The sequence below is a fragment of the Euprymna scolopes genome, chromosome 10, assembly GCF_053919585.1.
Source record: "Euprymna scolopes isolate OS-2025 chromosome 10, ASM5391958v1, whole genome shotgun sequence".
Classification (NCBI taxonomy): domain Eukaryota; kingdom Metazoa; phylum Mollusca; class Cephalopoda; order Sepiida; family Sepiolidae; genus Euprymna; species Euprymna scolopes.
The window spans coordinates 99,569,937-99,589,831 of record NC_136491.1 but is presented as its reverse complement, the minus strand read 5'-3'; the positions used below and the strand labels follow the sequence as shown (position 1 = coordinate 99,589,831).

The 19,895-nt window shown below is 34.3% G+C and overlaps 1 pseudogene; it reads right to left on the bottom strand.

Moving 5' to 3' along the window:
- Nucleotides 1-8,694: 8,694 nt before the first annotated feature.
- Nucleotides 8,695-8,827, bottom strand: LOC145286687 (U2 spliceosomal RNA; annotated as a pseudogene).
- Between the last annotated feature and the right edge of the window lie 11,068 nt (nucleotides 8,828-19,895).

Below are 19,895 nucleotides of genomic sequence, written 5' to 3'. Positions count from 1 at the left end.
ACAATAAAATTGGAAAGTGCAATTTCCTAAAGTGTAATGATGTATCCGGTGGAATCCTAGGAATGCATGGAATGAAGATATAATAATCTGTAAAAGGTCCTGTTAAGATTGTTGTTTCTATGATATTGTTTGTTAATTTTTTTTACTGCAAGCTATGTGCCATTGCAAAGCTTGGATTGGTTTATATTTCACAATATGATACATAAATACATGATAGATAAACAGATAAACAGAGGAAAAATTGAATGTTTTAAAGTAGAATAAATAATTCTACTACTTGGCAGCAAGGTCGCAGGTATTCCTCATGCAGCAAGGGCTAAGGCTATGTCATTTTGTTACCATATGGCTGCCAAAATCAATTTAATTAGAAAGGTTTTACCAGTTACTTCTGGTGCTGTTCAAGGTAGCAGTAATTTCCAAATAACTTCTATTCTCACAGTCAGTAAATTAGGTGACCAAAATAGGATTTATCCATGTTTTGACAATGCCTTACTCACTGTAATTAATTTAGGAGACTAAAATAGGATGAGGGATTAGAGATGGACAGATAGAGAGGAAGATATATAGATAGAAAAGAGAAAGTGAGAGGAAAATAGAGAAAGAGAAGGAGATAGAGAGATAAAGGGATTGATAGATAAACAGAGAGAGGGGGAGAGTTAGAAACAGAGAGGGATGAGACAGAGGAAAGGAGAGAGATACAGGGAGTTAGAGAGAGAAAGGGGCTCAAAGAGAGAGTGAGAGGGTGATATAGAGAGAAAGATAGATTGAGAGAGGGAAAGGGAGAGATGGATAGAGAGAGATATTAAGAGAGGAAGAGAGCGGGGGAGAGAAACAGAAGGTGAACTACACTTCATCGTTTTTTCCTCGTTCAGTAGAGAAGAAATCTTTCGAGACTGAGGCAATTTCAATGTTTTGTTATTACCCAGAGTACCCCTTTTTTGGTGGAAGGGGGGGGGGCTAGATTTTCCTCACATTAGAAACCGACCGGGTTATCTGTACTTTCACTTAACAAATTAATAAAAGAAAAAGATATTGTAAAATTTGAATTTAACATAAAAATACTATTTTAAAAAATAGCACGATAACATAAGTGCATAAGTGCCACTTTAGGTACTCCTTGGGCGTTGAGTTCCATGGCGACCAGTATAATTATTTAATGGTAGCTCCCTTAGCCCCCCTAGTCAAGGCTAATGCATGTGCACGTAACATTTTTTATTTACTGACGTTGGCTTAGTAACTAGACGATTTATTGATAATTTCGTAACCCTTAAACGCATGCCGGAAGATTTAAATTGGTTCATTATTGTTGTAATGAAAAAAAAAGTTTCATTCAACACAAAACCAAAAACACATATTAATGATAAATGATTTATTATTCTATTCATTGAAATTTACTAATTTTTAAATAAAAAAAAAGTAAAAAAAATAAATTAATTAAAAAATAGTTGCTTATGTGCACATAAAAAACTTGTTTTTTTTTTGTTTTTTTTTAGATTAGGTCCACCTTATAATCACCCCCAACCTCCTCATCTTAAGAACGGCTTCCGGAATAAACACAACTTTTGGAGGGGGGGGACTATTTGCAAAATTTAACTGATATTTGTTGTCAGCATACCCACCCGAAAATACTATTAAAAAAAAGGAGGGGTTCAGTGCCCGTGGCAGAGAAGTAGATTTATTTATCAATAAAAGTTGCGAAGAAGTAAATTTATTTATCAATAAAAGTTGTCATTTAAAAAAGAAAATTGTGGAGGTGGACCTAAATGTAAATGTTTACCCAAAAAATTATCCCGAAGTTTATTACAAAAACGTTTTGTTTTCGCACTATTCAACAATTTGTTCATCCGCGCATGTAAATTAAAAAATATTTGTAAAAGTGAGAAGTTATCAGTAAATGATTTAGTCTTTTTTTAAAAATTTATTTATTATTATTTTTTTTTACATTAGGTCCACTTCCACAAATGTTAAGAACGGCTTTCAGAATAAACACCCCCAACCTCTCCATGTTAACAACGGATTTCGGAATAAACACCATTTGGGGGGTATTTACAAAATTTAACTGATAAATGTCGTCATTTAAAAAGAAATTTAAAATCAAATGTTTGTAAAATGGAAAAATTATTAATAAATGTTTAGTAACATTTTTCGGTGCTAATGCAGAGAGTGATCCGCGCTATTTTTTTAAATCGTATTTCCACGTTTAATTAAAGTTTTATATGTTTTTTTTATTCAATTGCAAGGTTAAAGTACAGAATAGGTACAAAACACCCTCCACTCCCCACGTTAAGAATGGCTTTTTAAATAATAACGTTATTATTTCAGCACGGATCACCCTCTGCATGAGTACCTATTTTTCTTTTAATATTCATAAAAAGTAAAACTTTTTTCAAAATAAATAAAATAATGAATGTTTTTAAATGTGACAAATAATCATTTAGTTACGGCAACGTCAGTAAATAAAAGATGTTACGTGCGGGGTGGGGTGGGGGGACTAAGGGAGCAAATTATTTTTTTTCTGCTGGTCGCCATGGAACTCAACGCCCAAGGAGTACCAAAATGTAATTTTTTTGTCAAATAAATAAATTTCAACCGATTTTTGCAATAAATAATAGATAGCAACTTCGTTAATTTTACGACTCGCCCCAGCATATTATAAACTTCCCCATGTTAAAACGGCTTTCGGAATGAACACCCCAACCTCCCCATATTAAAAACGGATTTCGAGGTTTATGGAAGGGCGTGTTTTTTTTAACATGGGGAGGTTAGGGTTTTTATAATATGTTGAGGCATGTCGTAAAAATGAAACAATTTAGAAAAAGTTAAAACAAACTTTTTTATGTAAACAATGCCGTGAAAAGAAACTAAACAATTAAAACGTAATGTTTCATGAGTGAAAAGTCTTAACATAAATAAAGGAATTTAAAATTAAAAAATTGGTAAGTACATAAATGAATTTAAATTTTTAAAATATGGGATTATTTATTTTTTTTGTGCTAATGCAGAGAGTGATCCGCGCTATTTTTTTAAATCGTATTTCCACGTTTAATTAAAGTTTTATGATATGTTTTTATTCAATTGTAATGTTAAACACCCTCCCTTTCCCATGTTAAGAATGGCTTTTTAAATAATAACGTTATTATTTCAGCACGGATCACTCTCTGCATGAGGAAGTTTTTTTTTTTTTTTTTTACTTATCTTGTAATTCGAGAGTAGTTGAAACGGAAGTTACCAGAAATAAAACCGGGCAAGTCTCGCAGAAACGACTTCGAAAAATATTTATATTTTAATTAATATTTTTATAATTCGCAATGTAAAATTATTTTAATAGCATGCAAACATTCATTGACTTTACAGATAGATTTTCTGAAAATTTCAATTATATTGGTAATTTAGAAATATGGTTGTATAAACTTTGAACGAACCAAGAATTACATATATATATATATAGATAGATAGATAGACGGATGAAATATATATATATGGGGATGGGTGGAATATATATATATGGATGGATGGAATATATATATATATATATATATATATATATATGAATGGAATATATATATATATATATATATATATATATACTGGTAGAAAAATGGAATATTTAAATGCACATATCTTTTGTTCTATGAAGCGAAACTACATGAAAATTTGAAGATTTTGAAGATTATGATACTATTCTATGGTTAATATTTTATGGCATTTGGTAAAGAAGAACCTATATTTTCAAACCAATAAAATATGCCCAATTTGCCTACATTTGTATATATAATGCCGTGGCAGACCAGCTTCAGTTTTGCTGCTTTGGGATTAATTTTGCTTAGAGGTTGTTGTTTAGTTGTTCCCCACGTTGCCTTTCCAGGCGACTAATATATATATATATATATATATATATATATATATATATATATATATATATATATATATATATATATATATATATATATGTGTGTGTGTGGAAAAAGGAAAAGAAAAACTGTAGCCTTTCTTAGAAAATTCTCAACGTTTCGTTTCCATTTTCAATCATCCTTATCAATCTCTTCAAACAGAGCTTTTCAATAAAACAGATGGATAATGAAACCGCCAACAGAAAAGAAAAAGCCACCATAAAAACCTAAGATAGGAAAGTAACAGCAACGAGAGTATAATACAGATAATAATATTAATTCAAATCAAAGTCAAAACTTTGGCCAATAAACAACTGCCAAGTTAAAATAATACAAATATCCCTCCGCTAAAACAACTTAACCCGACAGGATCGTATTTCTCCCTCTTTCTTCAGCCCCAATTCCTTCACCACACTCCCCCCAAAACCTCTATTGCTCACATTCACAAAGTATACACCTCACTTTCTCCCAGAGCGTAAATCATACCCGAAAATATTTATTATAAACAAATGTAATTTTGACTCTTGTTTCAATATCGCCTCTTATTTGGTTTGATGAAGTGGTCTCTTTAAATTGGGATTCCGCTAAAACATCTATTCACATATGTAACCAATAATGTTTGTATCATCAACAGAATATATATATATATATATATATATATATATATATATATATATATATATATATATATATATAATACATATAAAAATATCAAGAAATACTGATTTCAGTGCTATAGCCTGACGGAACTTCACGAGAATGAAACGTAGCTTAATTGACATATATGTTTTCAAAACTTGAAACTTAATTCTGCTTATGTTTTAAGCACTGTCAAATTAAACACTAAAATATATGCATAAAGTTTTAAGGAGATACATATGTGTGTGTTTATGTGTGTGTGTGTCTGTGTGTGTCTGTGTGTGTGTCTGTGTGCGCCTGTGTGTGTGTGTTTGAGAGAGAGAGAGAGAGAGAGAGAGAGAGAGAGAGAGAGAGAGAGAGAAAAGATGCATCTCAGCGTTTAGTCCAATTGTTGCTAAGGCTTACAGGAGAGATCACGTGGAGGTTTCCAATATTCTCAGTGAAAGAATGTCAGTGGGATGAACTGCATTCGAACTTAGCCCAACTTGTCGTTAACTACTTAACCATTGTTAAGATATCTTTTGTTGAAATATCGCTGTATCCAAAATCAAAGACACTCATTAATTTTGAAAATTCCCACAATGCATAGGGACCAAATGCTAAATATTGGCAGCTAGCCAGAAAAAAAAAAAAAAACATTCCATGCGTTACACACACGCTAAGCATCTTTATAGGATGCACACTTTTTCGGCTCGAAGGGATTCGAATTTATTGCACTCACTACGTACTTCCTACTGTCTATTTTTACCGGAGTATCATCCTTGTCCATACTCGAATCCACAGCGCGTGACAAGAGATCCGCACAAATATTGTCTTTCCCTTTACGTACTGTATAGTGCAATTATATCCAGCCATATGTAAAGCCCACGTTTGTATTTTCGTATTTTTATAGGTGAGTTTAATAAGTATTTTAGTGATCTATGATCTGTATATATGGCAAACGTTGCACTATACAAGTGATGATTTAATTTATTAAGGCATAGTTTATCACGTATGCCTCCTTTTTATCGCTGAACATTTTACTGAGTGTTACTTAGCTTAATGGATAAAAAAGTAAATAGGTTTTTCTACCTCTTTATCATCTCCTCGATCATAGACCATTTGTGACTAATCTCTCCCGATCGAATGAGCAAAAGCATCTGTATACAGTCAGTAGTCTTTGTCTGGATCGAGATAAGGTAGTATTACTATATATGCGAGCCTCGTTTTTAGGCTCTCAAAGGCAGATTGACATGAAAGATCTTAGATTTGAAGATGCCGATGAAAAACGATGGAGTGTCCGAAATAGATAAAAAAAAACCGTTTATATTAATCGACGAAATAGTGTATTATTTGTCACAACCCGATGACGAACGCAGTAACCGGCCACAGCTATTACGTAACACAAACAATGTGAATGCGATTATAGTAAACACAATAAAAGACTGAGTTATAATTAAGACTGTTTCAAACTAAATGAGACATGTGCGCCCTGCTAGTTTTGGAATTAAGAAATAACAGCTTGGCAACTTTTTGTCACGAATTCAATAATTTCAGACTTCGATGAATAAAAGACGCATTCTTTGATGCAGATACCGATCGATATGAGCGAACAAATGTAGATCGAATACTACTGCTGGTTCGAAAAGGCCTAGGAGATCCAAATTGTTTATTTTTTTTCTTAATTTCTGAATCGTTCTTGGTGCTCATAGATTAGATCCATTGCTCTTTCTGCTTCTTATAATGTCGGTTCTCTCTATCACTCTAAACACCTTCTCACACCCGAGCCCATCTTATATCTCTACAAATCTATCACAAGATCACGTACTGATGTTCTCTTTAGACTGGTGAATCACTGTTTCATTTTAAGGTTCTTGATAAGGTTCAGAAGCGTATCTGTAATTTGGTTGGCCTCATCTTTTCTTCCCTCCAGCTTCTCTCTCTCTCACAGGCGTAATGTTGCTAGTCTCAGTTTCTTCCATAAATACTATGAAGATAAATGTTTTTTTTTTTTAATTGTCTGATTTAGTCTATGCTTCCTTTGTTCCAGCTTGTTTGACTCGTTGATCTAGTGGTTGTCATTAATTCTGTTTTGATACCTCATTATAATTAATCTTCATATACCATTTGCTTATTTTCAAGAATTGTAGGCCTATAAACTTTCTTCCCGCTTATTACTCTGCCTTTACCTATAGCCTTGGCCTTTTCATGACTAAAGTCAATCGATAACTTCTATCTTTGCCATTTATTACCTTTCCTCCTCTTTTACTCTTTTACGTCAAGTGTCTTTATAGAGAGACTTATGTAAAAATAATAAACCTCGTTTTGTAAATGCAAGTCTGGGAGGCGTTCCAAAACTAATGCCTCCTATTTTTTTTATTCCATCCGAATGGATCATAGGGGATTGTGAATCGCATTGTTATGATGACTGAACTTATGCATTAATGACCTGAAACAATCGTGGACGTGCATCATCAGTAGAGATGGACGTGCATCATCAGTAGAGATGGACGTGCATCATCAGTAGAGATGGACGTGCATCATCAGCAGAGATGCGTCACTGAACTACTGGCAAAAGTGTATTAAGAACGGTGGTGACTATGTGGTGAAATAAATTCTGGAGCACAAAAGGTCACTCGTTTTAATTGTGTCACTCCTGTTTTCATAGCTCTTCAATTTATTGAGTTAAAAATAGGAGGTTTTACTTTTGGAACGACTCTCGTACAACAATGCGCGTTCCGGGCGTCTATGCATGACCGTAGTTCATCGCTGGGAAAGGTGCCTTAAAAATGGTGTCCACTATGTAGATAAATGAATTCTGGAGCACAAAAAATCGCTTGTTTTAATGGTACCACTTCCGTCTTCCTAGCTTTTTAACATTTTGAGTTAAAAAAAAATAGGAGGCTTTACTTTTGGAACGACCCTCGTATTATAATGTTAACTATCGTACGGCGTGTCTCACAAACCATATGTTCCTCATTGAAGTAAATGTTTTTTTTTTATTTCGACTGATATGTTGTATATTATGGCGCCCAGTACTTGTTGTTTGGCCATATTCTTCTCAAGCGCTTTCGATCGATGCATCCGATCGTCGTCAGGAGCGAATGTTGTTGTCATTTTCTTTATTGAGGTGGGTGTATTTATAGTTAGTTATATTATATATATGTTTTGGCTTAAGTAATAATGTTCACATTGTAGTAATGGGTATCTGATACGCTATCGCTTAGGACGGTGAAAGGGATTGAGAATGACGCACTCAGCTAGGCTTAGAATCATTGCAAAGCCTTTGTCGCTATAGAAATAGTGAAATAAGGGATACATCATCGTTTTGCCAGCTATTCAAGTAGCAACAACCGAAACACATGTAACGTAACGGATAAAATGCTAAGTGAAACGTTTTTAGAGAGGTAAAATTCAATTCTGTGCGAGCAATACTAAAAATACAGTTGAAAATTGCATAAAACTTCTATTCAATCATGGCTTACGGAACGATGGCATGTTACCACGTGGTTTGAATAAAATATGCTGTTCGAAATTTCGTGAAAATTTTCCCAATTCGACAAATACACATGAAGAAAGTCGGAAGTTAGCTCGGCTGAAACTTTGTGAGAATAACTTTGTAGACGAGAGCAGCAGTTCGAATAATCGGTGCAACTACACTGTAATAGTGAAATTCAGAAGAAAAAAAATATATAAAAAAACGACATTAGTATCTACTAACTGTTTGTATCATTTCCAACTAAAAGCAATGATTTCTACTTAATTGGCATGTCAGAAGTAATTGAATATTACTGCATTATTAACAAAAAAAAAGAAAAAAAAAGAGTTTTCAATCTTTATCGTAATAAACCATCGTCATATTTATTTGGGAACACGTGACATAATAACAAGGGAAGTAACTCAGTTATGCTTAAATAAAAAAAAAAGCGAAACGCAAAATTTATTTTTAAAAAAATTGGCACTAGTTACACGCCATTACCTCCCTTGGAATTCTCCGGTGTTTTTCTTTTTACTTTTTTCTTTTAGCCAAACATTTTATTTTCGGTAATTACCGTCAAAAAATGGCTTTTTAAAATAATTTTTTCTTCTTTATTGTTTTTCGTAATTTTTGGATATATACGTACCTATTTACAATGCCTCCCCACGGGACAGAGTTAGACACCAGGGTCGTTTTTTTAACGTGGAGAAAAGGTACAAAAATAAAAATTGTCTCAGTCGTGAAGGATTTCTCCTCCACTGAAAGAGAACGAGAAATGGAAGTGCCGCATCTGAAGAACAGATACTACACTTTGATCTTGGCCAAAAGGCCAAAAAAGGAGAAATTTTTACTGTAACATGACAAATAAGTAGAGACCATTGGTTTGCTTTGAAATTCAATCTTAAAAAATTGGAATTTCGCTATTATAGTGTAGCTTTACTGAATAAGCTAAATAATCCAAATTGATGATGGACTTAGCTTGCTCTACATGGCTGCTCTATTACTCTGGTTCTATATCAAATTCGACCAAACTTTTAGACATCCAGGAACATATGTTTTATCGTTATTTCCATGGCAAGTGCTCGTCTGAGCTCCAATCTCTGCCCCCCTCGCCAATCTTTCGCGAAAAACACCCGTCTAGCTGAAACCAGTGTCTATAATTTTCCCCAGTCTTTATCTGTGCCTAAATCAAAACATAGATTCCATGAGCAAAGTTTTTTTCTTAGAAGTGCCCGCCCGTGGAACTCTTTATTTTCGGTAATTTTCATCAAAATCTCCGTCTTCTGTTTGCCTGTTTCCCACCTGACTACAACTTGGATGTCTTCAAGTCCAACATAAACAAGTTCCTGATAAACCTCCCCCTTAAGTAAGACACTTCATCAAATCTCCATTACTAACGATTATTACGATATATTCCCATTGACTACTGTACACGCAATAACCCTTATCCCCGAGTGACTTCCAGGCCTTGATAAGTGGTGACTACCATGTAAAAAAAAAACAAAAAAAAACAAAAACAAAATATAAGTGCTTACGTATGCCATACGAGGGGCTTGCAATTAGTAATGCCCCTGAACCACTTCCAATTGTCTGATCTAGCTGAAATTTTGCAGGTGCAATGAATTATATCTCTACGGGTTATGTGGCAAATTACAGCTCTGAACGAATTGTGATTTCTGTTTTACAGGTGTTTGAACTGAATCAGGTGTGAAATGAAGCCTGTTGAATGTCGAGCAGTGATTCGGTTTTTGTATTTGAAAGGACGCACACGACAGGAGACTTTTGATGAAATGAAAAAAACTTATGGTGATAATGCCCCATCATATGACCTTGTAAAATGCTGGCATCGTGAATTCAAACATGGCCGGAAGTCTGTGGAAACAGCTCCAAGACCTTCTGCCATTGATGAGGCATCTGTCCGTCAAGTTGAGGCTGCCATTTTGGAAGATCGGCGCATTACTATTCGCCAAATAGTCCAATATGTCAAGATTAGTACAGGGTCTGTGGAAACTATCATTCATGACCATTTGCATATGCATAAGGTGTCTGCCAGATGGATTCCCAGGTTGCTCACACCATTCCAGAAGCGAGAACGCGTCGAGTGCTTGAGGATGAATTTGGAGATGTGCCAAGCGTCAAAGTTTTTCAAAAGACTGATTACACAGGATGAAACCTGGGTCCATCACTATGATCCAGACACCAAAGCCCAGTCAATACAGTGGAAGCACTTGGACTCACCACCTCCAAAGAAGGCAAGGGTGCAGCCCTCCATTGGCAAGGTCATGCTCACAGTCTTCTGGGACCAGGACAAAGTAGTGATGACAGATTTCCTGGCAAAGGCTACCACAATTATAGGAGCCTATTATGCTTCACTTTTGAGGAAATTAAGAGAAACTATCAAAATCAAGAGGCGGGGCAAGATCAGCAAAGGTACCCTCCTCCTGCAGGACAACGCCCCGGTCCACAACTCGCATGTCGCCAGATCAGAAGCACGGGCGTGTGGTTATGAAATTCTCCCCATCCTCCCTACTCTCCTGACCTTGCACCCTCTGACTTTCACCTCTTCCCAGCCATGAAGTTGTTTTTGAAAAGAAAGAGTTTCCCAGTTGATGCAGCCTTTTATTTCTGAAGTCACGTCGTGGTTGGAGGACCAACTTGGGGTGTTCTACAAAAACGGTCTCCAGTGCTGCATCAAACGATGGGAGAGATGCATAACTCTGGGTGGTTCCTATGTAGGGAAAGACTAATAACTGTACCAAGTTTCCTTGCTCTACTGCTATGGGAAGTGGTTCAGGGGCATTACTTATTGCACGCCCCTCGTATATCTAACATCATACTAAAGTTACGTTGATTTATAAGGCGTATTTCCTATATAGTTAACCACACGAAACACATGTTGAAAATTCCTTTATTCCATGGTTTGAATATGTTTGAAAAAAAAAATCAATTTAATCATTCTACTTAGACGTAACTGCAACTATCACATCAACTGACCAATTTCTTACCAACACCTGTACAGGGTGAAACGAAAAATTTGTCCGTCGTCCTAAAAGAAAACAAGCTTATTTTAAAACTTTTATTGAAAAAATCAATTCAGGTAACTTGAGTATGTACTAGAGCTGACATCTATTCAATGCCTTCAGCCTCAATCACGGCCTCGGTACGGGTCCCAATCTGAAAGCATGCTTTTACCAAAAAAAAAAAAAAAAAAAACGCCGGCGGAAAGTCGGCGAATACTCGATGAATGTCGGCGGTCAGGCTGGTTTTGGTGTTGTAGGAGGTCATGTAGGTGGTGTTATCGACATATAACCAAACGAAGTAGTCCAGCGAGTTCAGATCGGGGGAGGAAGGGTCCAATGAGAGAAGGGTATAAAGTCGTATCACTCCTTCTAAAGCCAAACCTTGGTCTCTTTGGACTTGTGGGCCGGCGTTGAGTCTTTCTGTCACACTCCAGATTTGCCAGCGGCCACCTGATTGCACTAGGAGATAACCACACTATTCAGCACATCCAGGTACACTTTAGTGTCGACTGTCAAGCCGACTTCGAAGATGTGAAATAGCATAATGTGGCACTCACTTGAAATCACACAAAAGACCATAACTGTGAAACACACACACACACACACACACACACACACACACACACACACACACACACACACACACACACACACACACACGCACACACGCACACACGCACACACGCACACACACACACACACACACACACACACACACACACACACACACGCGCACACACACACACGCACACCCAGTTGACCAAGTACCAATGAGCCCTCACCTCCACTCAAGTAAGAGTAAAAAAATAAAAAATGAGAAAAAATAAAGAAAGATAAATAGAAACACAAGCAGAGAGAGAGAGAGAGAGAGAGAGAGAGAGAGAGAGAGAGAGAGAGAGAGAGAGAGAGAGAAATATAAGACAGCAGTGACCACAGTCCACCCCAACGAACCAGTAATAAAAATTGAACATACGAATGAAAAGTAGAATCATTCACACATGTTTCAACCGCTCGGGAACATTTCAAATGAACTACGAAAATGTTCTTTTACATTTTAAATACATCTTAAGTATATTCTAAATATCTTACATTTTAAATACTTTCTGAATAGGACGCTTCACAGAACGTTTGAAACGCGTTAAAAACGATTCCAATGATTTAAAAACATTATTACAATGATCTACACATAATTTTCAATGAAAAACCAAAACACGGAATAATAAAATAATGTTAAAAAATACACATTGTTGGTGACCCATCCCTTATTTAAATATACATCTTTCTCTTGTTGGAATTTCTCAACCGATTATATATATATATATATATATATATATATATATATATATATATATATATATATATATATATATATATATATATATTCAAGATTTATTTTTTCAGGAGGAGAAACAACAAATGAATTTTTTTAAGGAATTTCATACAAGAGTACTCAATACCGAAGTAGGAAAAGATCTACTTTTATTTTACATATGCATTTACATGTCGCTACACGTTCATGAGCATGTTCCGGTCAGCCAGGCGAAACTGTTTATACAAGTCATGCCAATTAAAAAAAATCGTATTGTTTTTCAGTATTACTTCCTACAACTCTTTATATATTGCGTATTGCTTTTTGCCTTCTACAAATTGTTTATGCATAAAATCAGTTTAATTCCTGTTGTCCAATTCTAATGTAATAAATAAAAAGAAAACATCAGACCTCGAATATTTATTTTGGCACAAAGCCAAATGACGTGGAGAAATCGCGTAGAATAAATTTCTCAAACGTTTTATCCTTTTTTTTTTTTTTTTTTTTAGACAGAAAGCGACTCTTCGTTTGGTTTGGTTTCTTCTTTAAGAATATTCCCGCCTCCACAATTTTGGCAGGGTCTCGGTATTCGATGGAAAAGCAGAAAAATCAATAGAATCAATTGATAATGAATAGGATAAAAATGAAAGAAATGAATAACAAACATCTATTGCCTAAAAGCATCACTTTGATTTCTTCCGCCAACACCACAAGTCAACAGATATGGCTTACAAACGAGCAAAATAAAAAACAAACAAACAAACAAAAACAAAAAAACAAAACGAAAAAAATCTAGTTTCTATCTGTCCCTTTTCTTTCAAAAAGGATTATTTAATCGGCTCGTGACAGATGATGTTATTTACCCCCTTATTATGGGAGTAATATTATCGGGTTTCTACTTGCGTAGGTCAAAGTGTTATAAATATAACATGATTGAAAGCATTATTTTTCTAAAGTTATTAAAAAATGAGAACATCAAATATTCTTATATATATAATATACTACCTTCAGCCAGGATTGAAACACGGCTGTCTAGACCGCAGTTAGCGCTTCCTACCGTTACGCAATTTGGCTGCTGCTAATCACACACACACACACACACACACACACACACACACACACACACACACATATATATATATATATATATATATATATATATATATATATATATATATATAGTCATCCACATACAGTACTAACAGAACGATTCCCAGGGTTGAATTAGAGATAGCTGTCATATAAGGTAAAAGCTAAACGGTTTAGACAAAACAGAGGTAAGAGTCGATTTGATAAATGACATCACGTTTTTCGAACTAAGAGAAAATAAATGTTTACAAATCAGTCTATGGAACCTATCTGGAAACATCGAATAATTCGAATATGTCATGGGTTCTGCTAAGAGGTAGAAAACTTTGTTAATCGCTAAGAGTAAAATGCTGCACTGATCAAATGTCTCTCATTTCAGTTAACAACAACAACAACAACAACAACAATAATAATAATAATAATAATAATAATAATAATAATAATAATAATAATCTATATATTAATAGAAAAGCGTGTGTGTTATTTATTTTGTGTGTCATGCTTACATCCGAGTGACTGTCGTTTAATTGTTATGAACTTTCATTTCTTGTAAAGAAAGAATTCTTTATAGATTTTAGTTCCGGTTTCGATTATAGCTGATGGCATTCAAGTCATTTTTTTTATTTTTTATAAATAATTTTACGAAGAATTCTTCAGAAGTTTTAGTTTCGGCTTCGATTATAGCTGATGGCATTCAAGTCATCTATTTTTTTAATAAATAATTTTACCAATAATTCTTAATAAGTGTTGGTTTCGGTTTCGATTACAACTGAAGGAACTCAAGTTATATAATATATATATATATATATATATATATATATATATATATATATATATATATATATATATATATTATATAAGTTTTGGTTCGGTTTCGATTCAAGCTGATGCACCCAAGCCATGGATATATTTTTTAATTTTGAACTTTACAATATATAAAAATCGATAGAACATTAACTCTGTAATAATATATACGAAATCTGCTATAATTAAAATATCATATTTAAGCGCACTTTACGACCGGGTTACGTCGGGCTTCCCTGCTTGCTTAGATAAATACTTTTGCAGTTTTAACAAAATAGCTACAATAATACCAGAGCGTCACCATTTACACTGAACATGGAATTTTTCAACAGGTCCCGCTAGTAAATAATTAATGAGCTAAGGAAAAGTTAGTCTCTCTCTCGTCCAACTTAATTTATCTCCAAAATAAAACCTTTAAAAATATCTCAGCAAACGTCTCCTTGTGTCTTTCCTGTACGAAAAGGAGCATTATTTGCATAGCAACCATAGACAAAACTGTGATGATGAAGAGAAATGGCGGTGTTAGACAGGAACGATAACTAACACACATAAAGAACATTTGTTATTTTGAAGAAAACCTCTTGCTTAGAAGAGTTGGGGCCATTGAACATGAAATATTTGCTAATTACATACTACAATAAATTCAGGAAGTACCTCTTGTCAACAAACCGTTTTACTATTAACAGATATTTTTAGAGAAAGGAGTTCAATTTTCAACGCACGTTACTAAAGCATTAATCTAATCTCAAAAGATTTAGAAGCATTATACTACATTTTAACGCGCAGTGAATAATGAATGTGAAAAATTTTAAATCATCGAAATTGCTCCAGACTTGTTGACATGTCTAGTATTGATGTCAGGTTTAATACTTTGGAGAGACACTGAAATAATATCGCATCGATACTATTAAAACTAGAACAAGATTCAGAATTAATATTACAAAATACAGCGGAAGAATGTCAACGTATAATTAATTTACGTCATGACATTGGAAGCATTTAGGAAAGAGACATTTCAAATATACACTCGGTCAAAAGAAAGCAGCAAGGTAAAATATGTTCTTTACAAAATTAATCCTTGTTATGTTGTCATATAAAAATTGTTTACGTAAGAAATAAGGAGTAGCATAATATAGTATATATATAATATAGAGATAGGTTTCATATTGTAAAAAAAAAAATACAACAAAAAGAAATAAACAAATAAAAACAAACGACCGAGTTCCAATCTCGGCTTGAAGCACGTGTCTCTTTATGTGATACAACAAAACCATCTGTCCGTGTATGGCTATATAGATAACTTGTATAACTTTTTTTTGTCAGTCTGTCCTCATATTTTCAAACTATATCTCCTCCGAAACTAAAAGTCACAAAACGGCGCTAGGACCCTCAAATGATTTAATCTTTTTACGGACCGTTCTTTTATGACTCTTTAGCCGTTTGAAATAGTTTTTAAATGGTCAAAAATGAGTCAAAATTGAAACAAACGTTATACATTTTGTACAGCAATCTTCGTTATTTTATTTTATTATTTTAAATAAATTCGTACGCGTGTAACGTTGATACAGTGGTAACGTAACCATCTATAAATATTACAATTTCGGCTTCGATTCTAACTGATGGTATCCAAATACTTTTTCGTTTACTTTTGAAATCACGACTTTATAATAATATATACGAAATCTGGACAAATTAAAATATCATATTTAAGCGTATTTTACCCCCGAGCAAAGCCGCTCCCCCCGCTAATATATATTGCTTGTAAATATTTCGAGAGTAATGTTTTTCCAGTTATAGCAAGATAGACGTTAATATAATAGAAATAGTCCAATACCAAATATATTACATTTGTCTGATGCTCAGTAATATTCAGGGCATATATATGCGTATTTTTTAAAGTTTAATTCACAGTTTTTACGAACGAATGTTATTTTATTTTCTTATGATAATATATGTTACAGATCTGTTTCGTTAGCAATCTTAAACAAACAGTAAAAAAATGTTATCACTGTATTTTTTGAATGTAGAAAACTTTTCAGACAATTCTATGGAAAAAAACATATTCAAACACAATCTTTACATGTCATAAACAGTTAAAATCATACCGCTGATTTCGAGGTTGTGTGTGTGCGCGCGCGTGCACACACACACACACACACACACACACACACACACACACACACACACACACACACACACACACACACACACACACACTAGAATCCCCAAGATACGGTTGCCCTAGGGTACGTTTTTTTCATTACGATGTTGAATACGATGTTTTTCCAGCCCCTGGTCACGGTATATGCCCCACTTTACAGTGTTATTTATAATGTTATTTGATTATATACATGTGTATTATATACTGTATTTTTTTTTTTACTATATTTAATGCTATATAGCTGGGTCCTACTGTATATATATATATATATATATATATATATATATATATATATATATATATATATATATATATATAAACCTTCTCTACCACCAATAGCAATGGCCAAGAACACATTGCCTGAAAGTACTTCTTTTAAACTCCTCGGCCTAACGTTTGCAGGGAATATGAACTGGAATAGATACATTGAGAGCATTGCCAAGGCTGCTGCAAGGAAGGTTGGCTCCCTCTACCGTGCTAGAAAACTACTTACGCATGACAGTATCCTATACCTCTATAAGGCAACCATTCGCCCATGTATGGAGTACTGTTGTCACATCTGGGCTGGTGCATCTGCTGCTTGTCTCTCGCTCCTGGACAGGGTTCAAAAGAGAGTCGCCAACCTGATAGGTCCTGAACTGTCATCTAGGCTTCAGCCTCTGTCCCATCGACGAGATGTTGCATCCCTCTGCCTGTTCTACAAATACTTTAATGGTGAATGCTCTGACGAACTGCAAACACTTGTACCTCCCCGACGTAACTACCCCCGACAAACCCGACAAGCTACTAAGTCTCATCCCTTTACAGTAGAGATCCCTAGGTGCAAGAAAGCCTTTTACTCCAATAGTTTCTTCCCCAGAACTGCGGGTCTTTGGAACTCCCTTCCGGGATTCTGCTTTCCCAACTGCAATGATATGCAGAAGTTCAAGTGTAATGTTAACAAACATCTTTCTACTCTTCTCCCTTCATAATGACCCCCGCTAATTAAGTCCCTAATAGTAGCCCCCTGCTTCAAAGTGGCACTGTGCCTCGTTTGGGGTGAAAACTGTATTAAAATATATATATATATATATATATATATATATATATATATATATATATATATATATATATATATATATATATATATATCGTAAAAAGGTGCGACTTAATGCAGGCATTTGCGTGCAAGAGCGTAAAACTATCTGTTACATAAGTGAATTTGAGTGCAATGGCGACCTTCCTATGCTTCTACTATCACTAATAAAAACAATAATGAAATTAACATATTCGCAGTTCTAAGTAATAAGATTTGTAATACTAAATTGTAATACTACACAGCTAAAACAAGGAACAATATTAATTTTAAAGCTTCCAACAAAGTTCATACTAGTATTGTTCAACTGGACATATGACATAACGGATAAAGAGGAAGATTAACAATCAATTCTAAGTGGCAGTGTTCTGGACGTTTATGGTTCATTTATACAAGCGAGACTAATTAAAGATAAGGTAAAATTTACTTCAAATTTCTACCCAATCATGGTTGATGGGACAAGAACAATCAACGCTTTTAGATTCAATAATGTGCTCAGTTCGAAATTCCCTATAGATTCGAGCGATCGACAAAGACTGCTGAGTTCAACACGACACACCAACAAAAAGGTTGGAGGTTACATCGGTCGAAACGTTGTGAGAATATCATACACGATGAGAACAGTTTAATAAAACTAGATTCATTTACACTTCGACGCGGTCATAGATGGCTGAATGTGAACAATCTACCTCCCGTAAATAAAGGGCTCAATTCGAAATTTTGGTACAGATTCCCGAGTTTGTAGATATGTATTTTAAGTAGGTTGGAGGTTACATCGGCCGAAACGCCATGAAAATAACATCCAAGATGAGAATGGTTGTATGAATAATTCGAATGATACTAACTTCAAACTGCTAGGTTGTAATTTAAAGCAGTAAAACATATTTACTTTCAGTTGTTGATTTAGGGAACCTCGCGTATACAGGTACTTCAGCTGGATTTTTTTGTTTTTATTAGCTTATCGAAAGGTAACGACATCTTCCGGTTTAGTCTGGTATTAAACGAGCTTTGTTTCTTGTTTACGGACATAATTTGTTGAATAATTTGTTTACCTATTAATTGGACAAGGAAACAAAATTACAGTGGTTTCAAACGGTGTTACAAAGTTGGCAATCTACCAAGTTCTCTATCTTTAATATCGCCGATCATCATTTTGGCACTGCTATGTTCCGGTTTAACGAACACTTGATATAGCGTAGGTGTGGGCGGATGTCTAACAGATCAGAATTTGAAATCAAAGATTTTCCCATCGTTTTGAATATGATTTCTTTAGCCATTCGCTAACAAGGAGACCTTCAAATCCCTAAGCATATATCCTGCTTCAGAGAGGCCTGTTTCTCAGGTAGCACATGCGAAAATTTAACAGGATAGGATCAGTGGTACATTATCGTTGCTTACGGCTAGCTTACCACTCCCATTCCAAAGATACTTCCACTAGTTTACTACTTTGTGTAAACAAACTAATATATATAAAGTAAATGTGTACATGCATGTATGTCCACACATCAGATGTCCCTATTTACTTTGTGCTCTCCAAGACAAACTTAGATACAATTTCGTTTCTTGTTGTGGGGATGTCTAACATTTCCAAAAGGCAAGCATTTGCGTGCAAGAAAGCAAACACTTTTTTATCATTCAGGTAAATAAATTTTAATACAACGGCGACGCTTCATATGTTACTATTATCGCTAATATATATAAAAATAAACTTATTATATTATCATGCATTTTTTCCTTCTAAGCAAATAATTTCTAACTTTCCTGAGAAGTATATGAACGAAAAAAGTCGCCATTGACATAATAATAACCGATGGTTTCTGCACAAGGAAACGGATCTGTAAAAAAAAAAAAAAAATGTACCGGAATTTTAACATTCTGAAGGAGCTGTTTTGCATGAAAAGTAAATATTTGGATCTTATAATTTAACCATACTGTTATTCTTCTATCGTATGCTCTGTGTTATTGTGCGCTGTTGTCTTATTTAACATATTCAATGAGCTTCTTTGTAAAATATTGGGATATACAATGAGTGAAATATAATTGAAAAAAAAAACATATTTTACCAAAAAGCATTTGCGTGTACTTTTGTAATATATATATATATATATATATATATATATATATATATATATATATATATATATATATATATTAGTGGCCTGGTAAGGCAACAGGGGAAACAACAGAAACATTAAAACTAAAGCTGGCCTGCCAGGACACTATATATACAAATATAGGCAAATTGGAGCATATGTTATTGGTTTGAAAATATATGTTTTTTTTTTTTTTTACCAATTATCATATAATTTTAACTATAGAATAGTGTTATAATCTTCAAAAACCCTACGAAATTTAATATAGTTTCGTCCGATAGAACCATAGATATGAACATTTCAATATTGAATTTGGCTATAGTATAGATATATTCATATTTGTGGCCTGGCAAGGCCA